At 40.7% G+C, this 27941-nt stretch overlaps 1 pseudogene; it reads left to right on the top strand.

The window, feature by feature from the left end:
• The first annotated feature begins 488 nt into the window (after positions 1-488).
• LOC115794469 (NLR family CARD domain-containing protein 3-like) lies at positions 489-25572 on the top strand (annotated as a pseudogene).
• Positions 25573-27941: the final 2369 nt, after the last annotated feature.

The raw sequence follows: 27941 nt of genomic DNA, 5'->3' as shown, positions 1-27941 counted from the left end.
ACTGGTAACCAGCGAATCACCTGAGCCAGTCAGGTGATTCATTCCGAGAACGAAGCAGTTGCTGCTTCGGACGTCATATGTCACGTGATATTTTCGTCCTGGAGCAAGCTTCGAAGCAGTGGTTCTCTGGAGTTGTAAGCCCAGGTTTCGAAGCACGTATCCAAGCTTCAGGTTCACTCTATCACTACCTTAAAGGCAAACAGTGAGAATAAGAATTCTTCAAGCTAATACATAAAATAGAAATAAATTCTGGCAGGCAAACTTACCCAAAATGTCTAAAGAAGGCAGAAGCCGGAGAGAAACCCGACCCAAGCAAACAAATGAGGTAGAGGTACTCACTGAAGGCAGGTGAGAACTACAAGACCTGATTTGTTCTTTGTAGCCCTCACCTCACCTCAGTAGACACTCTGCCCCTTGGCGGCCAGGGGCACTGCCTCACCTGACAACACGTCACTGCTAAAAGTACTCAGCACATAATTAGACTTCGACTGGACTTAATGCTTTCACTTTCATTTTTCTCCAGATGATTCAGGAACATGTAAAGGTAGGCCAATATAACCAAGATTCTTTTATCCGCTGCTGTTTGTGTCTGAGGTTCCACAGCCTTCTGTAGACTGACCGCTGTCTTGACCGACAACATACGGAAATCTCTTTCATATTCCAGAGGCTGTGTTTATTAAACGGCCCCAAGCAAACTCAAAACCATTTCGACTACAAAACCGCAAGAGTAGGTAATCTTAAAGCTTTATCAGCATTTTTTTTTTTTTTTTTAAATAATGACAGTAGAGTATAGAGTGGAGAAACTGGGGTTAAAACGTAGGTAAAGACCGACTCGTCTCTTGCGTTGTCGTAATCATGAGAAAGAGAAAGTGTTCCGTAAATACTCTGAGCAAAGCATAAAAAATGCTATTTGATCTTTTACTTTCTTCTTTTTCAAATGTTTCTGGGAAAAACAGTGTTGTGTACACCTGTATTATTGCATGTATAATTTACATATGCATATGTAATCGTAAGACGTGGGCAAATCACCATACAAAATGGCTTGAGTTTTTTATCAAGCTGTACGCTTACTTTATCAGGTGGCCGCACTGGTACTAGTACAAAGGAGTATTAGGGCCACATTGAGAAAAAATAATAAATTGTGCATTTTGAGAACAAATTCAAAAGTAGAGCTGAAATTCTCAGCACAGTGAGAACAACACACAAACATGACAGAGTGGTGGAGACGTGGAAAAACATGTCAGCGATCAACGTTCAGTGTCAAAGGAAATCCATTGCAGCGACGGAGAACTTTATAGAATCTGAGGAGGGTTTTTTCTAACTCCTGATCCACTCCATTACAGCAGGCGGCGGTAATGCAGCTGGTTTGGTCAACCGCAGACCCACAAGAAGAAGACGATGACCGAAAACTGTAATCCGGTTAATGTGGGTCGGATCAGATCGGATTGCATTTTTTATTTCTTTCCGATATCCGATCCAGTAATTTAGGCCAGGATCGGACCGATACTGGATATCGGATCGGCGCATCCCTAATTATGAGTTAGTGAAACTATGCTTTAGGATCGGTTTTAGGAACAAAAAATTATTTTTTGTTTAGTACATAAACACGATGTAGTGATAAGTATGAGGATGTTAGAGATGTGCAGAAAGCTGCATCGGCTCAAAAAGAAAAACCACACAAACTGGTAACGGTCAGATGGAAGGATATCGATGGTTGCAACTTTGTGCAGTACAGAGGGGATATGCAGAATCACAAGACAGCTGATCAAGTTGTTTCATCTACCCAGGGCATTTTGTAGAGGGTTTAGCAGCTGTGGCCGTTATATGACTTGATGATGACTGACTTTTTTCTTGAAAGTTTGTCTTTATTCTCAAAATGCACAAAATGCTCAAAATTATTTATTTATTTTTTTCTCAATGTGGCCATAACACTCCTTCATATACTAGTAAGCTAAATATTTCAGTATCATAAAAAATAATTTAGTAGCACACACAAGTGCAAAGTATGATATGTTTTATTGGTCAAAAATATTTAATACTGGTCAAAAATGCAGTTATGTAGGTTGACTGGCAATAGAACTGGTTCTTTATTTAAAAAAAACGTTCTGACATGAAAGAACCCTCACAGATAATGTAATAACCAAATTATTGACTTTTTAATATCAACCTTAAGTAAAAAACAGCTATTAAAATATGCCTATTCAGTTTGAAACTCTTTGTTTGGCCAACAAAAACATAATCTAATAAATATCAATAAAAATAATAACCAACAGAAAAAAAATAAAGAGCCGTGTGCCTCTTTACAGCCCTGCATTTAGCCAGGTGCCGGACCACACAAAAGTTTAAAAAAAAAAAACACAGCCTAGGCAAAAGACCCAAAATGTTTTTTCCGCCTCTCATTTGCATCCACACATTGATTGCAAATTGAATTCTTGTACAGTAACTTAACTTTATCCTATATATGAAAGTAAACTTACATCAAGAAGTCATAAACAACCATATTCATGGCAACAATACCGACAGAGTTCACCTCAGAGTTTCTAACTCCTGCCGCTGTCTCCGCCTCCCAAACACCCAGAGCCGTTCAGAGGGAGGCGGGGGGAGCGCAGTGACATGACGCTATGTTGCGCCTTCAAAATAAAAGCACGCGTTAAAACTTAAAGATTTTTCTCCTCCGTGGTGTAATTTATGGGTGGGACAAATGCGACTGTCTCCAATATTTTTGGGTGGGGGCGCCCCCCCCCGGTTCCTACTCCTATGCTAGAAACATAAGGCTTGTCTAATAAGGTGAAACAACTCTGTGAAAGGGCAGACATTTTTGGGGCCATTACTGCCACATTGCATTGGAGCAAACACATCATCACTCACTCACGCCCAACACAAACACTCACGCCCATCACAAACACTCACACCCAATACAAAAATAATAGCAAACACCAATAATCACCACAGTCAGAGGTTGGCAAAATGAACGCAATTATTTAACCTTATATAAACTTCAGCTAGGCTAGCACGAGCTCAAAACACATTAGCTTTGCTAAATCCTTCAGCCATATACACAACTGTAATGTCTGTAAACATGAAATAAAACAGAGAAGCCCATTAACCACAGGCCCTCACAGACTGGATGGGTCACTGTGTATCACACGCACATTTTTATAGAATTTCTCATTCAAGAATCGTTTCCTGTATTCCAGCTTCTACATGTATCTCACACACACACTTTTCAGTCGCATCTTGTGCAATCCCCCCACATTTCTTCTAACTTCTTCTAGTGAGGTTCAGATTAATGCCCCTATACTCCTAAAAAGTGATCATATTCTGGCCAAGAAAGTATGAGTGTAGCAGCATGTTACTGCAGTACAGCAACACTCCATGAAGCACATCAGACCACATCACTGTGTTCCCTATACGAGTGAGCTTACCAAGTTTGCCCATATTATTAGGCATATTATATAGAAGGGATAACATAAAATTATAGAACTACAGTACAGGAGCAAAAAAGGCAATAAAAGACCATTAAACTAATTTAAGTGTGGATTGTATGTGTTTGTTGTGTATCCATGTTATTTATTCAATTGTCTTTTAGCTTGTGGAGAAAACAAAGTTTTCCTTGTCTGCTGGTATGTGATGTGCAGATCTAATTCAATTCAATTCAATTCAATTCAATTTTATTTATATAGCGCCAAATCACAACAAACTGTCGCCTCAAGGCGCTTTGTATTGTGGGTAAAGACCCTACAATAATACAGAGAAAACCCAACAGTCAAAACGACCCCCTATGAGCAAGCACTTGGCGACAGTGGAAAGGAAAAACTCCCTTTTAACAGGAAGAAACCTCCAGCAGAACCAGGCTCAGGGAGGGGCAGTCATCTGCCGCGACCGGTTGGGCTGAGGGGAGAGAAAGACATGCTGTGGAAGAGAGCCAGAGATTAATATCAATTAATGATTAAATGCAGAGTGGAGTATAAACAAAGTAAATAAGGTGAATGAGAAACAGTGCATTATGTGAACCCCCCAGCAGCCTAGGCCTATAGCAGCATAACTAAGGGATGGTTCAGGGTCACCTGATCCAGCCCTAACTATAAGCTTGATCATAAAGGAAAGTTTTAAGCCTAATCTTAAAAATAGAGAGGGTGTCTGTCTCCCGAATCCAAGCTGGAAGCTGGTTCCACAGAAGAGGCGCCTGAAAGCTGAAGGCTCTGCCTCCCATTCTACTCTTAAGTATCCTAGGAACCACAAGTAAGCCAGCAGTCTGAGAGCGAAGTGCTCTATTGGGGTGATATGGTACTATGAGGTCTTTGAGATAAGATGGTGCCTGATTATTCAAGACCTTGTATGTGAGGAGAAGAATTTAAATTCTATTCTAGATTTAACAGGGAGCCAATGAAGAGAAGCCAATATGGGAGAAATATGCTCTCTCTTTCTAGTCCCTGTCAGTACTCTAGCTGCAGCATTTTGGATCAGCTGAAGGCTTTTCAGAAAGCTTTTAGGACAGCCTGATAATAATGAATTACAATAATCCAGCCTAGAAGTAATAAATGCATGAATGAGCTTTTCAGCATCACTCTGAGAAAGGATGTTTCTAATTTTAGAAATATTGCGCAAATGCAAAAAAGCGGTCCTACATATTTGTTTAATATGTGCATTGAAGGACATATCCTGGTCAAAAATGACTCCAAGATTTCTCACAGTGTTACTGGAGGCCAAAGTAATGCCATCCAGAGTAAGTATCTGGTTAGACACCATGTTTCTAAGATTTGTGGGGCCGAGAACAAGAATTTCAGTTTTATCTGAATTTAGAAGCAGGAAATTAGAGGTCATCCAGGCCTTAATGTCTTTAAGACATTCCTGCAGTTTAACTAATTGATGTGTGTCATCTGGCTTCATTGATAGGTAAAGCTGAGTATCATCTGCATAACAATGAAAATTGATGCAGTGCTTTCTAATAATACTGCCTAAGGGAAGCATGTATAATGTAAATAAAATTGGGCCTAGCACAGAACCCTGTGGAACTCCATAATTAACCTTAGTGTGTGAAGAAGACTCCCCATTTACATGAACAAACTGGAGTCTATGAGATAAATATGATTCAAACCACTGCAGTGCAGTACCTTTAATACCTATAGCAAGCTCTAATCTCTGTAATAAAATGTTATGATCAACAGTATCAAAAGCTGCACTGAGGTCCAACAGGACAAGAACAGAGATGAGTCCACTGTCAGAGGCTCTAAGAAGATCATTGGTAACCTTCACTAATGCTGTTTCTGTACTGTGATGAATTCTGAAACCTGACTGAAACTCTTCAAATAAACCGTTCCTCTGCAGATGATCAGTTAGCTGTTTTACAGCTACTCTTTCAAGAATCTTTGAGAGAAAAGGAAGGTTGGAGATTGGCCTATAATTAGCTAAGACAGCTGGGTCAAGTGATGGCTTATTAAGTAGAGGTTTAATTACAGCCACCTTGAAGGTCTGTGGTACATAGCCAACTAATAAAGACTGATTGATCATTTTTAAGATTGAAGCATCAATAATTGGAAAGACTTCTTTGAACAGTCTAGTAGGAATGGGATCTAATAAACATGTTGCTGGTTTGGAGGAAGTAACTATTGAAGTTAACTCTGAAAGATCAACTGGAGCAAAAGAGTCTAAACAAATACCGGCAGTGCTGAAAGCAGCCGAACATGAAGATAAATCTTTGAGATGGTTATGAATAATTTTTTCTCGAATGTCTAAAATTTTATTTGTAAAGAAATCCATGAAGTCACTACTAGTTAACATGAAAGGAATACTCGGCTCTACAGAGCTCTGACTCTTTGTCAGCCTGGCTACAGTGCTGAAAACAAACCTGGGATTGTTCTTATTTTCTTCAATTAATGATGAATAGTAAGATGTCCTAGCTTTACGGAGGGCTTTTTTATAGAGCAACAAACTCTTTTTCCAGGCTAAATGAGCATCTTCTAATTTAGTGAGACGCCATTCCCTCTCCAGCTTTCGGGTTATCTGCTTTAAGCTGTGCGTTTGTGAATTATACCACGGAGTCAGGCACTTCTGATTTGAAGCTTTCCTTTTCAGAGGAGCCACAGTATCCAAAGTTATACGCAGTGAGGATGTAAAACTATTGACGAGATAATCAACCTCACTGGGAGCAGAGTTTAGGTAGCTGCTCTGCACTGTGTTGGCACTGAAGAGCATAACAATGAAGGAATTAGATCCTTAAACTTAGTTACAGCACTTTCAGAAAGACTTCTACTGTAATAAAACTTATTCCCCACTGCTGTGTAATCCATTAAAGTAAATGTAAATGTTACTAAGAAATGATCAGACAGGAGGGGGCTTTCAGGGAATACTGTTAAGTCTTCAGTTTCTATGCCATATGTCAGGACAAGATCCAGAGTATGATTAAAGTGGTGGGTGGGCTCCTTTACATTTTGAGAGAAGCCAATTGAATCTAACAATAGATTAAATGCAGTGTTGAGGCTGTCATTCTCAGCATCTACATGGATTTTAAAATCACCCACTATATTGATTTTATGTGAACTGAGCACTAAATCAGATAAAAAGTCTGAGAAATCAGACAGAAACTCTGATTAGGGACCAGGTGGACGATAGATAATAACAAATAAAACAGGTTTTTGATTTTCCCAATTAGGATGGACAAGACTAAGAGTCAGGCTTTCAAAAGAATGAAAACTTTGTCTGGGTCTTTGATTAATTAATAAGCTGGAATTGAAGATTGCAGCTAATCCTCCTCCTCGACCTGTGCTTCGAGCATTCTGACAGTTACTGTGACTCGGGGGTGTTGATTCATTTAAACTAACATATTCATCCTGCTGTAACCAGGTTTCTGTAAGGCAGAATAAATCAATATGTTGATCAATTATTAAATCATTTACTAATAGGGACTTGGAAGAGAGAGACCTAATGTTTAACAATCCACATTTAATTGTTTTATTCTTTGGTGCAGTTGATGAAGCTGTATTATTTATTGTTTTTGAATTTTTATGCTTAAATAGCTTTTTGCTGATTTTAGCTTTGGTTTTTGGTGGTCTGGGAGCAGGCACCGACTCTATGGGGATGGGGTTTTGGGGGGATGGCAGGAGGAGAGAAGCTGCAGAGAGGCGTGTAAGACTGCAACTCTGCTTCCTGGTCTCAACCCTGGGTAGTCAGTTTTTAGGAGGGTTAATAAATTTGGCCAGATTTCTAGAAATGAGAGCTGCTCCATCCAAAGTGGGATGGATGCCGTCTCTCCTAACAAGACCAGGTTTTCCCCAGAAACTTTTCCAATTATCTATGAAGCCCACGTCATTTTTTGGACACCACTCAGACAGCCAGCGATTCAAGGGGAACATGCGGCTAAACATGTCGCTCCTGGTCTGATTGGGGAGGGGCCCAGAGAAAACTACAGAGTCCGACATTGTTTTTGCAAAGTTACACACCGAGTCAATATTAATTTTAGTGACCTCCGATTGGTGTAACCGGGTGTCATTACTGCCGACGTGAATAACGATCTTACCAAATCTACGATTAGCCTTAGCCAGCAGTTTCAAATTTCCATGAATGTCGCCTGCTCTGGCCCCTGGAAGACATTTGACTATGGTCGCCGGTGTCTCTAGCTTCACGTTTCTCAAAACAGAGTCACCAATAACCAGAGTTTGTTCCTCGGCGGGTGTGTCGCCGAGTGGAGAAAAACGGTTAGAGACGTGAACAGGTTGGTGGTGTACCCGGGGATCTGACTTCTCCTGCCAGAAGCTGGGAGAACAGGCTGCTGTGTGGATTTGTTTTGTCCTTTAAACTTGACTTCCTGATGAATGTTCTTAAATTATTTAACAACTCTGTTATGAGACAGTCCTGGTAATAACAGGGTATGTTGGGCTTGTGTTTTGTTTGTTTGTTTGTTTTATAAAGGCATACATTGTACAATGAGTAAGTCTGAGGAAAAGGATGAGGGAGTGCTGCCCTCAAATGACAGTCTGTGTGAGGAACATGACAGCCAGACCAAACCTGAGAGGTAAGATAAAAAATCTTTCATTTCAAAATCTTACAAATCCTTTAACTTTCAGTTTTGGAAAATATTTGATCAGATTGGGACTAGGCATTTTTCCTTTTGTCCCTGAGGCTACGAAACAGTATTCTCCCAACATGTCCTCCAAACAAAACGTAAGCATCCGTCGTTTCTGCAGTGCCCCGAAATACGACCTATATTTACGTTTCCAAATGACCGCGCCTACCTCCGGCTTCGCGTGTCGTATGGACATGTCCTTGGGTAATGTTACCGTGGCTCGGAGGATAGAATAGTAATTTATCAATCAGAAGGTTGATGTTTTCGCGCCCAGGCTGTCATGGCAAACTATCCCACGGCAAAATAATATAACGAATGTGACGAAATCGATACCTACGTCTACTTTTGGGGTCTGCCGGACAAAACCGAACATAATTTAAACGCACTTTCGTCTACGACCACTAGATGTCGCTTTTCCCCCCTTCCAAAACGTAAATACTGGTCGTAATTCGTGCCTGCAGAAACGACCAATACCTACGTTTTCACTCTAAGGACAGGCTGTATTCTCCACCTTTTAAGCTGGACTCTTTTGAGCATTTTATAGGCTGCATAAATCTTGTTGGTACAGTTCAAAGTTTGAACATTTAGTGGGATTTAGAAGAGACATTTGTACTTAGAAAAGTAGGACAAAGTCAAAGGCAAATTCTTAAAGTAATACTTCGCTACCTGATATGAGATGAAGACTCTTCAAGACCGAGAAAGTATACTCTATATGGTAAATATTTCTGGATGGAATTAATTTCACATATATTTCTATTCCATGTAAAAACATTTTTGTTAACGTCACAAGTTAAAAACATGACATTATTATCATATCATCAAAGATTTCCAGTGAGCCAACAGTGCTACATGCTGTTCAAAACTCTAATTCTTTCAGGACTGAGCAGAAAAGAGAAAACTCTTCTTTACTAAACTTGAAGAGCGACAGATCCATGGATTACCCCCTTGGTTTCAAAGAGTAAGATTCATTTTCAAATAAGATAAACTACTTTTTTAACTGATATCTTTAAGTTAGTTTAAATAAAATTAATCTGTCTGGCTATTCAGTCATACATTTTTTTGTCTGTCACTCTCTTAAAATCCTTTATTTTTCTCAGTAAAGCTTTTAGTGTGTGTTTTTTTTTTTAAACACTACACTGATTAGCAATTAAACTCATGTCATTAGCATGCCTGGGCAGATTTATCTCAAACAAGAACTCCAGGATTCTGAATACATAACTGTTACAAACTGTGAAAGTTATAGCTGCTGTTGCTGTAGAAATTATACTTTTATTTTGGAATGCACAAAAAATATCAGTGGTTGAGGGCATTCTGCAGAAATGTCACTGTACAAACAGAGAGGCTTTTTGAACTTTTGTTACCACAATAACCTCCTGTACCATGGAGTTTCCTGGACTCATCACCAGAGTTATCTTCTTTAGTACCATATACTGTAAGGGTACTTTCCAAGTGTACTTGACCTGGGTCAAATCATCCTAGGCTCACTTTCTTTTGCCTCTTTTTTCTGTTCTCATAATTCCATTTCTCCATTTTCACAACACATACACAAACCAGAGTATAAACCATAAACTGAATTAGAGAATGAAACATGTTGAAAACAAATACCATAAGTAATATTTGCCTAAATATGAGTAGTGAGTGAGAAATCACTTGCTTATCAAAAATAAAAATTCAAATGCACATCTTAATAAATGGTAGAAAATTTGAGGCAAGTATCTAATTTGGCTGGATATGCAGCCAAGAGTAACTCACACCATTTCCCTCTCAGTGACTGAACTCTATCAAACATCCATCTGACTTTTGTGTATGTCATTTCTTTCAGGGCTGAGCAAGAACATTCAAACTCCCCTTTACCAAGCTGTGTGTCTATGGAGAGCACGAGATCCAGGGATTACCCTCTTGCTTTCAACCAGCAACAGTCAGTTACAGATTAAGTCAACACAAACCCTTTGTGAAATTTATATTAAGTGTTGTTTGTTCCTATTGCCATACAGTATGGCATTCAGTAAGAACAGGCGCTTTTTGAAGGGAGTACTATGGGCTCCATTTAGTATCTTCTATTGTTGTTTTTAATGTACATGTTTTTTAATGTGTGTTGTCCCAAAGTGAATATGATGTTTTGGTATGAACATGTTTTAATTTTGATGACTGAGGGTTATAGCTCATTAAAATCAGACATCCAGTTTCTCAGATCAATCAAAAAATAATCTACAATACAGAATTGCCCAATGTCTGAAAAATCTGTTCATTAATCTTCAGTACTCATTTGGGCCTCCTTTACCACAAATTACTGTATCAAAATTAAAACAGAAAGGCTTGAAATATGTCCCCTTATGTGGAATAAATAGAGACTCTATGAAAGTTTACCTTTTTGAATGACATAATGAGTCATGTTTTATCCACAGAGTTCAGCAGGTGACGCCGGAGGTTTCCGCCTATCATCAGACAGACCTGGACTCCATGTTTGGGGTCAGTAACTGTATAAGCAACTCTCTCAACTGGAAACAGCCACAAATAAAATAAATACTTAAGAAGGACTTAAATTGGTCTGGTTCTGCCAAACATATTTTGAGGGTATGCAGGGAGTGTGTGGTGGAGACAACAATCTAGGAGATCTTCCACATCTGACAGAACTTTGAGGGAGTCTAGGGGGCATTTAGTCCATGCTCCCATTGCTGAGGCAACAGCAATGGGGGTGTTGTTGGTAACTTTTGTGGGAAAAACCTGAGTGTGGAAGCCACAGAACAACACTATTGGTCAGCAATTCTGGGAAACTGTCAGGACACTCAGGAGGGAAAATGAGTTTTGTGCGCTCTCCTTTTACAGTAAGATTAAGGTGCTCCTGACTTCAACTGGGGATGTCTTCAGACTTTGAGGGGGTCTGGGGTGTATGAGTTTCACCCCAACCTCCTCAAGGCTTTTGATATCATGGGGCTATCTTGGTTGACATGCCTCTGCAACACTATGTGGAGATTGGGGCCAGTGCCTTAGGAATGGCATACAGGGGTAGGGGTCTCCCTTATTAAGAAATGGGACTGAAAGTCAGATGGATAAAATTCCTCCATGCATCTTGGTATGCAGCATGCCATGATGTGGTGTTATTGCATCACATCCTGAGGCACCCCTGCACTTTGTCTACCTGTTCTTCAAGTATCTCATGAAAATACAGTTTTCACATCATCTGTTAACTAAAAGAATAATAAATCTTGGACCAAATGTGGGAGTATGAAATGTGGACTCAAAGCCTTTAAGAGGTTGACGGATGGAGATACATTTCTGTGTCTCTAAAACTGAAACTTAAATGAATAATATTTTATTGCAGGTTCTTGAGGAGAGCATTTTTACTTTTATGAAGAAAGAGCTGAAGATGTTCTGCAGACTGCTAAATTCAGATTACCTAGAATGCTTGGAGAGTCAAGCTAAGGATGAGGAGGTAAATAATGATGAAGATGAGGACCAGAGGTGGAAGAGCAGAGAGGCCTTTCTGAAAATCACACTGCAATTCATGAGGCAAATGAAGCATGAGCAGCTGGCTGACACTCTACACAACAGTAAGAGGTTTTTAATACAGTAGATAAAGCAAATAAAATAATATTGTAAATTACCACATCTGAGGTCTGCTGTAAATATGTTATGTAAAACCTGCATCGGCTCTCCTTGGCTACACATACCATCCAAAGTTGTTTGTTTAGTAGATAATAAAATGAATATGTAAGTAGGGTTATATCAAGCGTATTTGTCTGTGTAGTAAAAATCCCATTTTGTTATTGAACAGCTATCTGTAATGTTCTTGACTGAATCACCCAGTGAGTCACTACTATTAAGCATTAATAAGGTACCTGTGCTGTCCTCACAACATGTGAGCCAGTATGCTGCTAGACAGCCAGCGAACAAAATGAAGATAGCTCCACACAAGGCTTGCTTTTCTTGTAACTAATGGAGGTTCTCTTTTAATATCTTTCTTTTTTCTTTCTTTCTTTTTTCATGTTTTGTAACTAAAAATACAGAAAAAAGAAGAACAATGAATTGCAAACTGTTACAAATATATACTGTGCTACATTCGGAAACACTTCGGAAACTAAAAACACACATATATAAATTCTATTTATTAATTATTTCGGCATATAAACTTAAATTGATGTGCTAGAACATTCACGAATACTCACAAAGACAAACGTTTTCCAAGGAACAAGCGTAAAGAGCACATTTAACACAAAGTCGGAGATTTGCTGTTTCTCAGCCAAGAAAGCTGGCTTGACTTTTTACCGTTGGAGAAAAGACGTTAAAGATGTACTATTGTAATGAGAGCACCACTCCTACTCCAACAGTCACCACAAAGAAAAAGCAACATACAGATATCTCACTCTGATAATTTCTCGGAACACTTCTTAAAACTGATTTACAATGAATTAAACCTATTTATTAATTAACTATGAACTGATTTCTTAACTTAATAATGTCTTTACATTAAAGACATCACAGTACCAGTTAATGCTAATGTGTCGTCTTGCTTAATAAGCTCATGCACTATATTGCCAAAAGTGTTCAGTCCACAGCTACGTGTATAAAATCAAGCACCTAGGCATGCAGACTGCTTCCACAAACATTTGTAAACTATGGGTCACTCTCAGGAGCTCAGTGATTTTCAGTGAGAGGATGATACCTGTGCAACAAGTCTAGTCGTGAAATTTCCTCACTACTAAATATTCCACAGTCACCTGTTAGTGGTATTATAATGACTTTCAAGTTATTGGGAATGACAGCAAATCAGCCACAAAGTGGTAGGCCACTTAAAATCACAGAGCGGGGTCAGCGGATGCTGAGGAGCACAGTGCATATAGGTCACCAATTTTCTGCAGAGTCAGTCGCTACAGAACTTCATGTGGCCTTAAGATTAGCTCAAGAGTAGTGCAAAGAGAGCTTTTTGGAATGGGTTTCCATGGCTGAGCAACTGCATCACCATGCGTAATGCAGTGGCGTAAAGCACACCACCACTGAACTCTAGAGCAGTTGAAATATGTTCTCTTTAGTGACGACTCACACTTCTTTATGACAATCTGATGGATGAGTGTGGATTTGGCAGTTATCAGGCGAACGCTACCTATCTGACTACATTGTGCCAAGTGTAAAGTTTGGTGGAGGGGGGATTATGGTGTGGGGTTGTTTTCCAGGAGTTGGACTCAGACCCTTAGTTCCAGTGAAAGGAGCTCTTAATGCTTCCCCATACCCAGACATTTTATACAATTTCATGCTCCCAACTTTGCGAAAACAATTTGGGGATGGCCCCTCCCTGTTCCAACATGACCGCGCACTAGTGCTCAAAGCAGGTCCGTAAAGACATGGATGAGCAATTTTTGTGTGAGAGAACTTGACTAGCCTGCACAGAATCCTGACCTCAAACTTCTGAAAGAATGGTCAAAAATTCCCATAAACACACTCCTAAACCTTGTGGAAAGCCTTCCCACAAGAACTGAAGCTGTTACAGCTGCAAAGGGTAGGTCAACATCATATCAAGTCATATGGATTAAGAATGGGATGCCATTCAAATTTTTATATATTCTGTGGTCTTGCTGACCTTTCAGTTTATTTTATAAATACTTTGTAAAACATAGATGGGCCTGAGATGAGGTCACAGAGAAAACTTAATTAACAACTAGTAACTGCTTGAATTAACCATAAATTACAATATGAAATAAGCATTTATAAAACTTCTGTTAACACACTCACAAAAAATAACTCATTTCATAATCTGTATATGTATAAATGTGCATCTAAATATTTTGTTAATCCATCAGTTATAAAGTATAAAAATGCAGCCATGAAACATGTTATATATGACCTTATTAAGCAAAACTTTATAAATTACATCCTAATGAAGGGTACTGCTTTGTAAATGATTAATTACTTATTAACTGATGCCTTATTAATGCTTAACAGTATGTAGTTATTGTAAAATGTTCTTTAGTCTGCTTATATATCTTATTTTATTTTGCTGCATAACTGTAATCTCACAGGTGTGTAAAATTAACTTGTCAATAAAACCTCATTGACATGTAGGAAATTATTTCCTAAATCTTTTCTTTTTTTTCTCTTTTTTTAATCATTTTTCTTCCTGTCCAATTTCTCTTTGGTTTAAAGTAGAGAAGCCTAGATAACTGTACAATGGTCTAATCAAATACAATTTATAATTTTTCTTGACAGGAGCTTGTGGGGCCATTTGTCCATATAAACTCAAATCAAGTGTGAAGAAGAAGTTTAAGTATGTGTTTGAGGGGTTTTCTAAAGCAGAAAATCCAACTCTTCTGAATAAGATCTACACAGAGCTGTACATCACAGAGGGAGGGTCTGCAGAGATCAACCGTGAACATGAAATCAGGCAGATTGAAACAGCATCCAGGAAATCAGATGGATTAGAAACAATGATCAGACAAGAAGACATCTTTAATCCTTCCCCTGAAAGAGATGAACCAATCAGAACAGTTATGACTAAGGGAGTGGCTGGCATTGGGAAAACAGCTTTAACACAGAAGTTTGCTTTGGACTGGGCTGACGGCAAAGCCAACCAGGATATCCAGTTCATATTTCCATTTTCTTTTAGAGAGCTGAATGTGCTGAAAGAGAAAAAGTTTAGTTTGGTGGAGCTTGTTAATCACTTCTTTCCTGAACTGAAAGAAGGGACCTGCAGTTTTCAAGATTTCAAGGTTTTGTTTATCTTTGATGGCCTGGATGAGTGTCGACTTTCACTGGACTTCCACAAAAATGACACCCTGACCGATGTTACAGAGTCCACCTCATTGGATGTGTTGCTGACAAACATCATAAGAGGGAAACTGCTTCCCTCTGCTCGCATCTGGATAACCACACGACCTGCAGCAGCCAGTCAAATCCCTCCTGATTGTGTGGACATGGTGACAGAGGTCAGAGGGTTCACTGATGCACAGAAGGAGGAGTACTTCCACAAGAGATTCAGTGAAGAAGAGCAAGCCAGAAGAATCATCACCCATATTAAGATGTCACGAAGCCTTCACATCATGTGCCACATCCCTGTCTTCTGCTGGATCTCTGCTACAGTTCTGGAGAACGTATTGAACACAAAAGGAGGAGAACTTCCCAAAACCCTGACTGACATGTATATCAATTTCCTGGTGGTTCAGTGTAAACTGAAGAACATGAAGTATGATGGAGGAGCAGAGACAGATTCACACTGGAGTCCAGAGACCAGAACGATGATTGAGTCTTTAGCAAAACTGGCTTTTGAGCAGCTCCAGAAAGGCAACCTGATCTTCTATGAATCAGACCTGAAAGCGTGTGGCATCGATATCAGAGCAGCCTCGGTGTACTCAGGAGTGTTCACACAAATCTTTCAAGAGGAAAGCGGGCTGTACCAGAACAAGATGTTCTCCTTTATCCATCTGACTGTTCAGGAGTTTCTGGCTGCTCTTCATGTCCACCTGATGTTTTTCAACTATGGTGTCAATTTGATGTCAGAAGGAACTTCATTATGGTCCAAACTGTTTAAAGGCAAATCTGATTTAACATCGCTTTACCCAAATGCAATAGACAAAGCCTTACAGAGTCCAAATGGACACCTGGACCTGTTCCTCCGCTTCCTCCTTGGTCTGTCTCTGGCAAATAATCAGAGTCTCCTATGTGGCCTGGTGAAAGAAACAGAAAGCAGCTCACTGACCAATCAGAAAACAGTCCAGTACATCAAGAGTAAGATCAGTGACACTTCCTGTCCGGAGAAGAGCATCAACCTGTTTCATTGTCTGAATGAACTGAATGATCGTTCTCTAACAGAAGAGATACAACAACACCTGAGCTCAGGAAGATTGGACACAGATAAACTGTCTCCTGCTCAGTGGTCAGCTCTGGTCTTCATCTTAGTGTCATCAGGAGAAGAGCTGGATGAGTTTGACTTGAATAAATACTCTTCTTCAGAGGAGGTTCTTCTGAGGCTGCTGCCATTGGTGAAAGCCTCTGCCAAAGCTGTGTAGGTTAAAATAGTTACATAAATTATATTTATTAAAAATGACCAGAAAGTTCTAACAGTTTATTTGTTGCTAATATTTTTTAGGATGAGTTGCTGTAACCTGTCCGAGAGAAGCTGTGAGGCTCTGGCCTCAGTTCTCCGTTCCTCATCCTCCAGTCTGAGACACCTGGATATAAGTTACAGTGACCTGCTGGATTCAGGAGTGAAGCTGCTGTGTGAAGGACTGAAGAGTCCACACTGCAAACTGGACACACTCAGGTCAGGATCCACAGATTACAGATGGTATTTACAACCTCTTAGCATACAGGTACATGTCATCAGCTGGGACAACAATCATGTAACTACTTAAACAAGTACAATTATTCTCAATGAAGAAAAAAAAAACATGAAACTGCTATCTATCCCACTGTCCTTAATGTTGCTAAGTTTGGTTGTATGTGACGATTTTACATCATCAGTTAATACATTCTTGATATGCTCATTTCTTAACAGTCAACCATAAAAGGTTATCAATTATTTTTGTTAATGGTTTGGCAATGGTGGCAACCAGCTGCATTTGGAAATTTCCTTATTTGTTGGTAATGCTTCTTTAGGCTTTGTTGCTGTAACCTGTCAGAGGGAAGCTGTGAGGCTCTGGCTTCAGTTCTCAGCTCCCAGTCCTCCTGTCTGAGAGAGCTGGATCTGAGTAATAACGACTTGCAGGATTCAGGAGTGAAGCTGCTCTGTGAAGGACTACATAGTCCGCACTGCACATTGGAAACACTCAGGTCAGGACACATCTGTTTGTTCACTGTTAATATAAACAGAGTTGCAAAGAAAAGGTCACTGTCACGTTTCGCTGGTGCAGGCAAGGCAGAGGACCCCAGTGCAGGACTCAGAGGCAAAGCGTACTTTAGCTTGGAACTTTATTTAACAAAAAGGTCTGGGCGGGTGCCAGCAATACACAAAACTAAACTTGAACATAAGCATAACAATGGACATGGCATGAAACATGGAGCACACAGCAGGCAGTGCAGACGACACTGCCCATACAGAGACGACAAGGACGCGACAAAGAACAAAGCAAACCCAGGGGCTTAAATACATACAGAAGGTAATGGTGGGTAACAAGAAACAGCTGGGGAACACAGGGCACAGGTGAACAGAATCTACCTAATAAACAAGGGAAGCAAAACTAGACAGGACACACAGGGAGTATTAAACTATCAAACTAAAACAGGAAGTAAACAAAGACACAAATGCAGCCTAAGCACAAACCCATAACCAACTGAAGACCCACATGAGAGAAACCAAATAAACATAATCAGAGATAACAAAAGATAACCAAAAGAACACAAAGCACTGAGCCACTGGCCCAGGATCATGACAGTCACATGTTCCTCTCTCTGGGTTTTGCCCATTTAAATCTTTTCCTTTTATTGGCCTGTTATTATAAGTGTGAATTTTCAAATTTACTGTTTCACAAAAAGCAGAAAAATAGTAAAGTACATTATTATCTTTGCATTAAGATGCCAATTATTAATTTCTGACTTCTCAGAGAAGTCCAGTGTGCTGGCTCAAATTTGGGTATACAGTGAACCCTCGTTATAACGCTGTCAGTCAATCTCCTCCGTCCCTCGTCTCTGTCCAGCACAGAATGTGTTCGGCTTGAAAACAGGTTTTGTTCTTTGGTTTCCTTCTATAGTACTGTATAATAATTGTAAAAAATAAAGCTGACTACTTCGCAGATTTCGCCTATCACGGGTTATTTTTGGAACGTAACCCCAGCGATAAACGAGGGTTCACTGTAAAACAAAAATTCAGTTTGTTATTTGCCTAATAAATAATATCGTTTTTAGTTTTAAACAAGTTTTTGACAGATTTCTAAAATATTTATGTTTTCTTGTTTTATGACAGGTGGTCTAATAAATTTGTATATATTTAGGGTTGTCACAGTTAAGTCATTGTTTAGATCAGGGCTGAGTTTGGGCTTATACAGGAAAAGATAGAAGTGAGTGACTTTATGTGGTTTGGTGCCAGATGGTCTGTTTTGCGTGGCCAGATTCAGACACACATGGATTTACTGTTTCATTCTTCTGTATTTTATCAGTAAAGACAACATGTAGTTTCATGTGAGATGAGGAAATAGCCAGGATTTTGGAATAGAATGAAGATTTCAGATTATTTACTTAGACAAATGATCCATGAAGGTTTTGGTAAAATCGTAAACAAGGGACTTGATCCTTGTCCTGCTGCCAGCCCAAAGGTCATACTTATAATACTAACTGTTGGTATGGTATATATTGTATATGATTGGTTGAGAAGGGCATGGCAGGTAAAGTTGCAGAGACCAAAAAAATCAACAGTACATATTCAATTTTGAAAAGTGATCTCAGTAAGATCAGTGGTGCGAGTGAGTTTGATGTGTGACAAATATGGTAACTATTGGAAGTGGAAGGCCCTGTCTACCAATTACCTGTATCTGGAAGACATAAGGAAACAAGGTACACCCAGAAATGCCAGGAAGCCTAAAGTCATACCAGATATAAATTTGAGAGTCAAAAATTCTATGTTTATACCGTACTCTGAGAACACACATTGCAGTATGTCTGTCACATTGAAAATATAGATATTAAAGGCATGGACACACTCTCCTATTATATGAGCTGTTGCATTGATATTATATAAGTATGATTTCTGAGAGGGCAGCAGATTCTTGTAGATGTTGATGAGAAATAATTTTGTAAAATCATGGAGTAACTCTTAAGACAGTGCTGTTTGTATTAGCAGATGTTACATCACCTCTCTGACACACTCATGTGTTGGTCTTGACTCTTAAAGGTTTGTGACTTTGAAAATGTGTGTTTGCATGTGTGTAGGCTTTCAGGATGTGTAATCTCAATGAAAGGCTGTTCTTCAGTGGCCTCAGCTCTCAGTTCCAACCCAGCTCACCTGAAACTGTTGGATCTGAGCTACAATAGTCTCGGAGAATCTGGAGTCAAGCTCCTTTCTGCTGGAAGAGATAATTCAACCTGGGCGCTGAATGATCTCAGGTATGCATCGACAAAGATATAAACTGGTTTAGTTTGAGTCAGGATTAATTTTTAACCACAATATTCGTTGTTAATTTCTGATCATTTTTTGTTCCAGGATTGAACCTCATGGCTCACAGTTCCTAAAACCTGGTCTACAGAAGTGTAAGTATTTTCTGTTTATAACAATCTTTTACAAAATGTTTAGGCCACTGAGTTTTAAGAGTCTTCAGGTTTTTTTAATTCTACTTATTTTACTTTTGGAAAGTTCTGCACGTGACCCAGTAACTATGCACTAATTTAATTAAATGTGTTTTCCTTTTTTAGAAAAGAAAACACATTTAATCTATTGTTGATTTAAATATTTATTTTGATAACAGAAAATAGAAGTTAAGGCCCACCTATAACACCACAGCAGCTGGGAATCATTCTCACTTGTGTAAGACAACATACAAAGTTAAACTTTGCTTTTCTACCTTATTCATGACAACAAGCACAAAACAAATGCAATGAAAAAGTATATAAAAAAAAAACCATTAGTGCTAATTATCTATTTATTTGCATTAGTCTAATTTCAGCTCAGTGTGAGAGGTGATGCAGGTTTTGTCTCCAGATAATGAGTGCAAAGCATCCAGGTCACTGCCAATTTTTCTCATCTGCTGAGACACAACAGTGTAATGCACTAACTCCCTACATCACAGCTCTTTGTGACCATACCCACAGCAAAATACAATCACAACTTCATTTGTGAAAACCGTACCTTAACCAGAGGTGGCAAAAGTACTGACATTCTGTACTTAAGTAGAAGTACAAGTACTTGTGTTAAAAAATACTTTGGTAAAAGTCAAAGTACTGGTTCAACTTCTGTACTTAAGTAAAAGTAAAAAAGTACAGGCTCTGAAATTTACTCAAAGTAAGAAAGTAAAAGTAGCTCTTTGGAGGACGTTTCTACCTGCTATTTTTGTGTAAAGCTAACTGAACCTTATTATATATTATTGTAATAATATAAAATAATACATGAGAACACAAACGTTATTCCAATCTAAATTTTAATTCTAATGAATGTACTCAGCTTGAATCACAAACTGTGAAAGGGAATTTAAACACAGCTCTATTCTCTGTGTCCTCCATAGTAGAGGGTGACTGTGTCTCCACCTAAACACAAACATGAGGATACTCAGGGGTTACAGTGGGATTCAGAAGGTGGAGGAACCCTAGGATCAGCTGTAGTGGCTCTGCATGGGGAGAAGAATCACAACTTTCTATTGTGAGCTGCAGTAAATGATGTTGGTGTGCAGGCTGTGATCAGCTGACCTGCTGCTGCTGCTCTGAGGTTTACTGCTCTGTGTGGATGAACTGAACTCACAAAGATGTAACCCAGTATTTCACAGCTATCTGAGCTGATCTCCATCCCCTACACTGACAGCATACAGGCTGTAGAAATGTTGGATTCAGTGAATGAATCTCAGCATCAGCAGCTTTGTTTCAAACTCATCTCTGCTGCACTGATGTAACCTGTAACTCTGACCATGAACACAAACACTGTGCTCCAGTCCAACACAGAGCTTTACTGTAAATACAGTACAACAAGATAACCTGTTTATTACGTACTAAACTGCAGTATTTTCATACAATCTTTGAATTACACAAAGTCAGCATACTTCAGTTTATTTTCCAGTCCTTACCTTTAATTCTAACCTCTCTTCTTCCTCTCCTGTCCTCTTTCTCCATCTCTGAGTGAACTTCTCTCTCTTTGCTCTCCCTGAAATGCAGCAGCTCTTCTTTTAGCTAGCAGACACACTGTGTGACAAACTGCACACACTTTGTGTGTTTGCTGATATTTGTTGAGCATTTAAAAAACGTTGCATTTACCTGCCACACGTTACTCCCTTCATGCTCGCTCCTCTTCAGTAGCGCTAGCTAAGCTGTTTATGTCCTGCGAGCGTAACTTACGGATTCGGTCCGGCCCGCTGTGACCCCTGATTATTAGTGTTGTAGTCAAGACCACCTAACCCGAGACCGAGACAAGACCAAGACCAGAGGGTATCGAGACCGAGACAAGACCAAGACTTTTAGGGTCCGAGACCAGTCGAGACCAAGACCGAGGGGGGGCGAGACCGAGACAAGACCAAGACCAGTGCCTGACACTACATGACACAATAACATGTGAAACATGATCAAAATCACTTCTCAAATTGATCTGAAAGATCCACATTCCCATAAAATCATCCTGATATTAAACACTCACAGCTCAAATAAATATAACCATCTTTATTTAATACTCCTGGGTGACTTCCATCATTTATCACAGAATGTAAAACAATTATTCATAGTTCATCACAATAGTCTTAACTTTTCTCTGCCTTTCATAAACTATGCATAAAGTTGTGTTGTTTTTAAACCAACAACCTTTGTAAAAATGGGTGCTTTTTCAAAACCACATAGCTAAATGTGTAAAACTGAAAAAATGGCAAACACTCATCAACAGTAAGAACTAAAGCCTTTAATCTTATACAGATTAAAGCTGCAGGATGTAACTTTTATAAAAAATCTGGTTTTTACATATTTGTTAAAACTGTCACCATGTCAGACAGTATGAGACCGATAATCTGCGAAAAAAATGGAGCTCATCCACCTCCTCCCTGAAAAGCTCCCAGTCAAAAACAACCAGTCAGAGCCAGGAGGAGGGTCTTAGCACTGTCAATCACTCCTGGTGTATGCTGCTCAATGTAGCTGTGTGCAACACTTCATAATTTGGTATCGATCCTATGTAAAGTAAACACAGGGCCATTATCACCGATACTGATACCAATACTTTTTAATAATTATGAAGAATTTCCATGAAGTTTAACTGGTTTGAGATTTTTTTCCTTTGGATCATTAATTAGTTAAAACCCAGGATAGAATTGGGCAAAGTTTATATGTAAGTAGAAAATACTTTATCAAAATAAAAGTTATTGTTCTGAAACAATAGAACAAAACAATTTTCCCCATAAATTGATGTCTGGATTTTTTTTTCATAAATTAAGTGTACAAAATCATCACTCAAGAACAAATGCAAACTTTTTTCCAGGTAGATTTTTCAGAAAGTATAATAAAAAAATTTAATAAAAAATGTTCCTTCATTCACTAATTTTCTACAAATTTAAATTTAAATTTAAATTTGATTTAAATGTTTCATAGCAAAATCCTTTTTTTTCCCAAATAAAATATGTTATGCATCACATGACAGTATAACAAAACACTGTGGGGAGGGGAGGAGCAAAGTGCTCTGTGCTGTGACAGGAGCAACACTTAGTCAGCTCGCATCTTTGATGAAACCACAGCACTGCATACAGGAGAGAAACTGAAGCCAAAGTATCGATCTCATTACACTGATATTGATCAATACCAATACCAACGTTGGCATCCATATTATCGATATTAGGATCAATCTGCCCACCACTAGCTCAATGTACTGATGGCGGAGAAACAACTTACTTACTTCTCTGCTGTTACCATTGGTGGTGGCCATGGTTAACTTCCGGGTTCTAGCAAGAAATATTCCTCACCCCAGCACTAATGCTAATGCTAATTAGTAAGCTAATACTAACCACCAAATGCCGCTCCCACTTGTTAATTGAGTGATGGGGCCTAAGACATAACCAGAAAGCAGTAATCAGTTTTTTTGGACGTGTAGTTACATTTCTCGAGGTGCATGTCAGGTTTGGTTCAGAGAGGATTTTCAGTTATACACAAAGGATCAATGCAGAACTCTAAATCAGGCCTTATTAGATCGATAGAATGATAATTTTTGTATATAATCCAGAAAAGTTACATTTATACATCAAGCATTTAATGTGTCCCAGAGTGCCGTTTCCTTCCACTGTGTTTGCAGAAATCACATAAAAAAATACACAACAAAAACATAATCCAGATTCCTCAGCTGCTAAAAGTATTTCCTACATTTGAATATCAGCCACCATATTGTGAGCATAAACTATCACGTTTTTAATGCAACAATAGGAAGTGACATCATCTTGCTGGGAACTGTAATATTTTATTCTTGAAGGCCTCTCATAGCTCTACTGGTGCTGAAAACTAATGTTTGACTATGGCTTTCTGAATACAAGTAGGGCTGCAACTATCAATTATTTTAGTAATCAAGTATTCAATTGATTACTCCGTCAATTAATCAAGTAATTGGATAAGAAATAATTTTTCATTTTAACAATTCATCAGCTTATTTTAACTTCCGTACTGCAGATGTTTCTCTGTGTGAAACAAACAGGGTGGATGGAGCAGCTACAAGTTGATAAGAACATTTTGACGGAGCCCCTCTGTACTGAAGGGGGTGGGGGGGCACCGAACGATTGCTAGTGCTAATGGCAGCCCCCCTTTCCCCAGTACACTGTGGGTATAGATCTGTTCTGGTGGCTACAGCTGACGTAAAGAAAAAAATAACAGCTGACATCCTCTGCACAACACGCGTGCACATTCAAACATGCGCACTCACAGCACAGAGAAGTGGGGGCGTGAAAAAACATCTCAGCGGTCCACTCGTGTTAAAGGGTCGTTTTTGTTTTTTGGAAATGCTCCGCTTACACGGAGACACCTGAGCTGCAGAGCTGAAACGAAACATCAAAGCAACAAATTTGTGTCGAGGATATTTAATAATCGAATTGCGTTATTCCAAGAATCGTTGCAGCCCTAAAACTTGCATTAAATTTTTAGTTTGTGTATCTAAATACATGAAGGTTGGTATTTACCTTTCACGCTGGGATTTTTTTGTTGAATCGGAAGCCTGAAATTTTCCTTTGATCTTCATTTTCCCTCTTACTTCTCTTCGTGTTCATGCGGTTATTTCGATTTATGCAGCACACGCGTGACCATAGTGAGATCAAACGTACACACTGTGAATGAAACTGTCCGTGCTCTGTGGTAGATTGCAAACTGCGGTGAAATGATACAGGCGTAAGCAGCGATAATAGCAGCGACCTAGCCGGGGCGGAGTCTGTGAGGTGCGCTCCTTTGAGAGGCAGAGGAGCGCAATATTTGTGGGATTTGAATCAGTACGTTTTGCATCCAATAAAAGCAAAGATGTTAACAAATAAATTGGACAGTATTCTGGCAATTTAGTGATATTTCCACAGCTGTGGTCTTGACTGGTCTTGAAATAAAATCCCGAGTCCGCAAGGTCCGAGTCCATGACAAGACCGAGACCAAATGCGGTTGAGTCCATGACAAGACCGAGACCATCAAAAAGCGGTCTCGAGACCGGTCTCGAGACCAAGACCGATCTCGAGTACTACAACACTACTGATTATAGCGCTATAAATGAGACATTAATTACATGGGTTTGTGTATTTAATCCCTTTGTACCCGATAAGCCCCGGTGATGGAGGATACGCCAGTACGATTGTCTCTTATATGTTAATATTCCTCCGTTTAGGCTCAGATCGCTTGATGACTGACGGCGCACTGACCGGAAACGCAAACTTCTCCCTGACGTGTTAAAAAGTAACGAGTCTGTTTTGAAAATGTAAGAAGTAGAAAGTACCGATACTTGTGTAAAAATGTAGGGAGTAAAAGTAAAAAGTACTCAGAAAAATAAATACTCAAGTAAAGTACAGATACCTAAAAAATCTACTTAAGTACAGTAACGAAGTATTTGTACTTCGTTACTTCCCACCTCTGACCTTAACTAAACCTAAGTTTAACTTTATCCTAAATCCAAGTTTTAACCTTTAAACAGTCCTTTGACTCATTTGAGGTGATTTCAAGGAAAATCTGTAAAGTGCAGCTACAAAAGCAATTGTACCCCCAAATGTGTACAATACTAGTCTAATAAATGATCAGCTCTCAAGAAATAAACAATAAACTGCTGCTGCTGTCGTTTATCTTTCCTTCAGATGCTCGTAAACTCACACTGGACCCAAACACCGCACACCAGAAACTCATACTGTCAAACAACAACAGAAAAGTGACAATGGGGAGAGAGAAGCAGTCATATCCTCATCACTCAGAGCGGTTTGACTACTGGAAACAGGTGATGTGTACAGAAGGTCTCTCTGGTCGCTGTTACTGGGAGATTGAATGGGAAGGACACGTTTACTTAGGAGTGACCTACAAAGGAATCAGGAGGAAAGGGGACGGGGACGATAGCTGTCTTGGAAATAATGATCAATCCTGGACCCTGATGTGCTCTGATGCTGGTTACTCTTGCCTCCATGGTAACAAAAGAGCATCTATCATTAAAGCCCGTCTCAGAAGAACAGGGGTATATCTGGACTGGCATGCTGGCACTCTGTCTTTCTTTAATGTCTCCTCTGGCAAATTGATCCACCTTCAGACCTACCGTACTAAATTCACTGAGCCGGTCTACCCTGCTTTCAGGGTCAAGACTGAACCATTTAACTCATCGCTGAGTTTGTGTTAGATACCTTTTGATTGTTTTCAACACTAAGTGCTTTTGTTTTTTTTTTTTAAATATTCTTTAATGTCACTGATTTAGTCACTTCAGAGTTTTGGAAATTAAATTTGTAATTTAGTAAAGTATTTAGAACCTTTGTTATGGCACTACTTCTGAATGTTCTGGACACTCGGGTGAAGAGAGGAGCTGAGCTGTCAACTGATCACCACCTGGTGGTGAGTTGGATCAGGTGGCGGGGGAAGATGCTGGACAGACCTGGCACACCTAAACGTATTGTGAGGGTGCGCTGGGAACGCCTGGCAGAAGCCCCAGTCCGGGAGATCTTCAACTCCCACCTCCGGCAGAACTTCGACAGCATTCCGAGGGAGGCTGAGGACATTGAGTCCGAATGGACCATGTTCCGCACCTCCATTGTTGAGGCTGCTGCTCAGAGCTGTGGCTGCAAGGTGGTTGGTGCCTGTCGTGGTGGTAACCCCCGAACCAGATGGTGGTCACCGGAGGTGAAGGGAGCCATCAAGCTGAAGAAAGAGTCCTATCGGGCTTGGTTAGCCTGTGGGACTCCGGAGGCAGCTGACAGGTATCGACAGGCCAAGCGGAATGCAGCTCGGGTAGTGGCCAAAGCAAAAACTCGGGTGTGGGAGGAGTTCGGTGAGGCTATGGAAAAAGACTTTCGGACGGCATCGAAGCGATTCTGGCAAACCGTCAGGCGACTCAGGAGGGGAAAGCAGTGCTTCACTCACACTGTTTATAGTGCGGGGGGGGTGCTGCTGACTTCAACTGAGGCTATAGTCGGACGGTGGAAGGAATACTTCGAGGACCTTCTGAATCCCACTGACACGCCTTCTGTAGTGGAAGCAGAGTCTGGGGATGACGGGGATGACTTGACCATCACTGGGGGTGAGGTCACTGAGGTAGTTAAACAACTCCTTGGTGGCAGAGCCCCTGGGGTGGACGAGATTCGCCCTGAGTTCCTGAAGGCTCTGGATGTTGTAGGGCTGTCTTGGTTGACACGCCTCTGCAACATCGCGTGGAGATCTGGGGCAGTGCCATTGGATTGGCAGACCGGGGTGGTGGTCCCCATCTTTAAGAAGGGAGACCGGAGGGTGTGCTCCAACTTTCGGGGGATCACACTCCTCAGCCTCCCCGGTAAGGTCTATGCCAGGGTGCTGGAAAGGAGGGTGCGTCCGTTAGTCGAACCTCGGATTCAGGAGGAACAATGCGGTTTTCGTCCTGGTCGTGGAACGCTGGACCAGCTCTTTATCCTCTCAAGGATATTCGAGTGTGCGTGGGAGTTTGCCCAACCAGTCTACATGTGCTTTGTGGACTTGGAGAAGGCATTCGACCGTGTTCCTCGGGGTGTTCTTTGGGAGGTTCTGCGGGAGTATGGGGTGTCTGGCCCATTGTTGCGGGCCATTCAGTCCTTGTACAACCACAGTGAGAGCTTGGTCCGTATAGCCGGTAATAAGTCGGATTTGTTTCCTGTGGGTGTTGGACTCCGTCAGGGCTGCCCTTTGTCACCGATTCTGTTCATAATTTTTATGGACAGAATTTCTAGGCGTAGCCAGGTGGCGGAAGGCTTCTTCCTTGGTGGCCTCAGAGTCTCATCTCTGCTTTTTGCAGATGATGCGGTTCTGTTGGCTTCATCAGGGGGGGGCCTCCAGCTCGCAGTGGAACGGTTCGCAGCCGAGTGTGAAGCGGCTGGCATGAGAATCAGCACCTCTAAGTCTGAGGCCATGGTCCTCAGCCGGAAAAGGGTGGAGTGCCATCTCCGGCTCAGGAACGAGTTCTTGCCTCAAGTGGAGGAGTTTAAGTATCTCGGGGTCTTGTTCACGAGTGATGGGCGAAGGGAACGGGAGATCGACAGGCGGATTGGGGCTGCTTCTGCAGTGATGCGGACGCTGCACCGGTCCGTCGTGGTGAAGAGGGAGCTTAGCGTAAAAGCGAAGCTCTCGATTTACCGGTCGATCTACGTTCCTACCCTCACCTATGGTCACGAGCTTTGGGTAGTGACCGAAAGAATAAGATCGCGAATACAAGCGGCAGAAATGAGTTTCCTTCGAAGGGTGGCTGGCCTCTCCCTTAGAGATAAGGTAAGGAGTGCGGCCATCCGGGAGGGGCTCAGAGTAGAGCCGCTGCTCCTCCACATCGAAAGGAGCCAGTTGAGGTGGCTCGGGCATCTGATTAGGATGCCTCCTGGCCGCCTCCTGGGTGAGGTGTTCCGGGCATGTCCCACCGGGAAGAGGCCCCGTGGTAGACCCAGGACACGCTGGAGAGATTATGTATCTCGGCTGGCCTGGGAACGCCTTGGGGTCCCTCCGGATGAGCTGGAGGAGGTGGCTGGGGAGAGGGAAGCTTGGGCTTCTCTGCTTAGGCTTCTGCCCCCGCGACCCGGCCCCGGATAAGCGGAAGAAAATGGATGGATGGATGGATGGATGGTTATGGCACTATGTTTGCTTTACCTAT

The sequence above is a fragment of the Archocentrus centrarchus genome, chromosome 16, assembly GCF_007364275.1.
Source record: "Archocentrus centrarchus isolate MPI-CPG fArcCen1 chromosome 16, fArcCen1, whole genome shotgun sequence".
NCBI classification, from domain to species: domain Eukaryota; kingdom Metazoa; phylum Chordata; class Actinopteri; order Cichliformes; family Cichlidae; genus Archocentrus; species Archocentrus centrarchus.
This window is presented reverse-complemented; position numbering and strand designations above follow the sequence as displayed.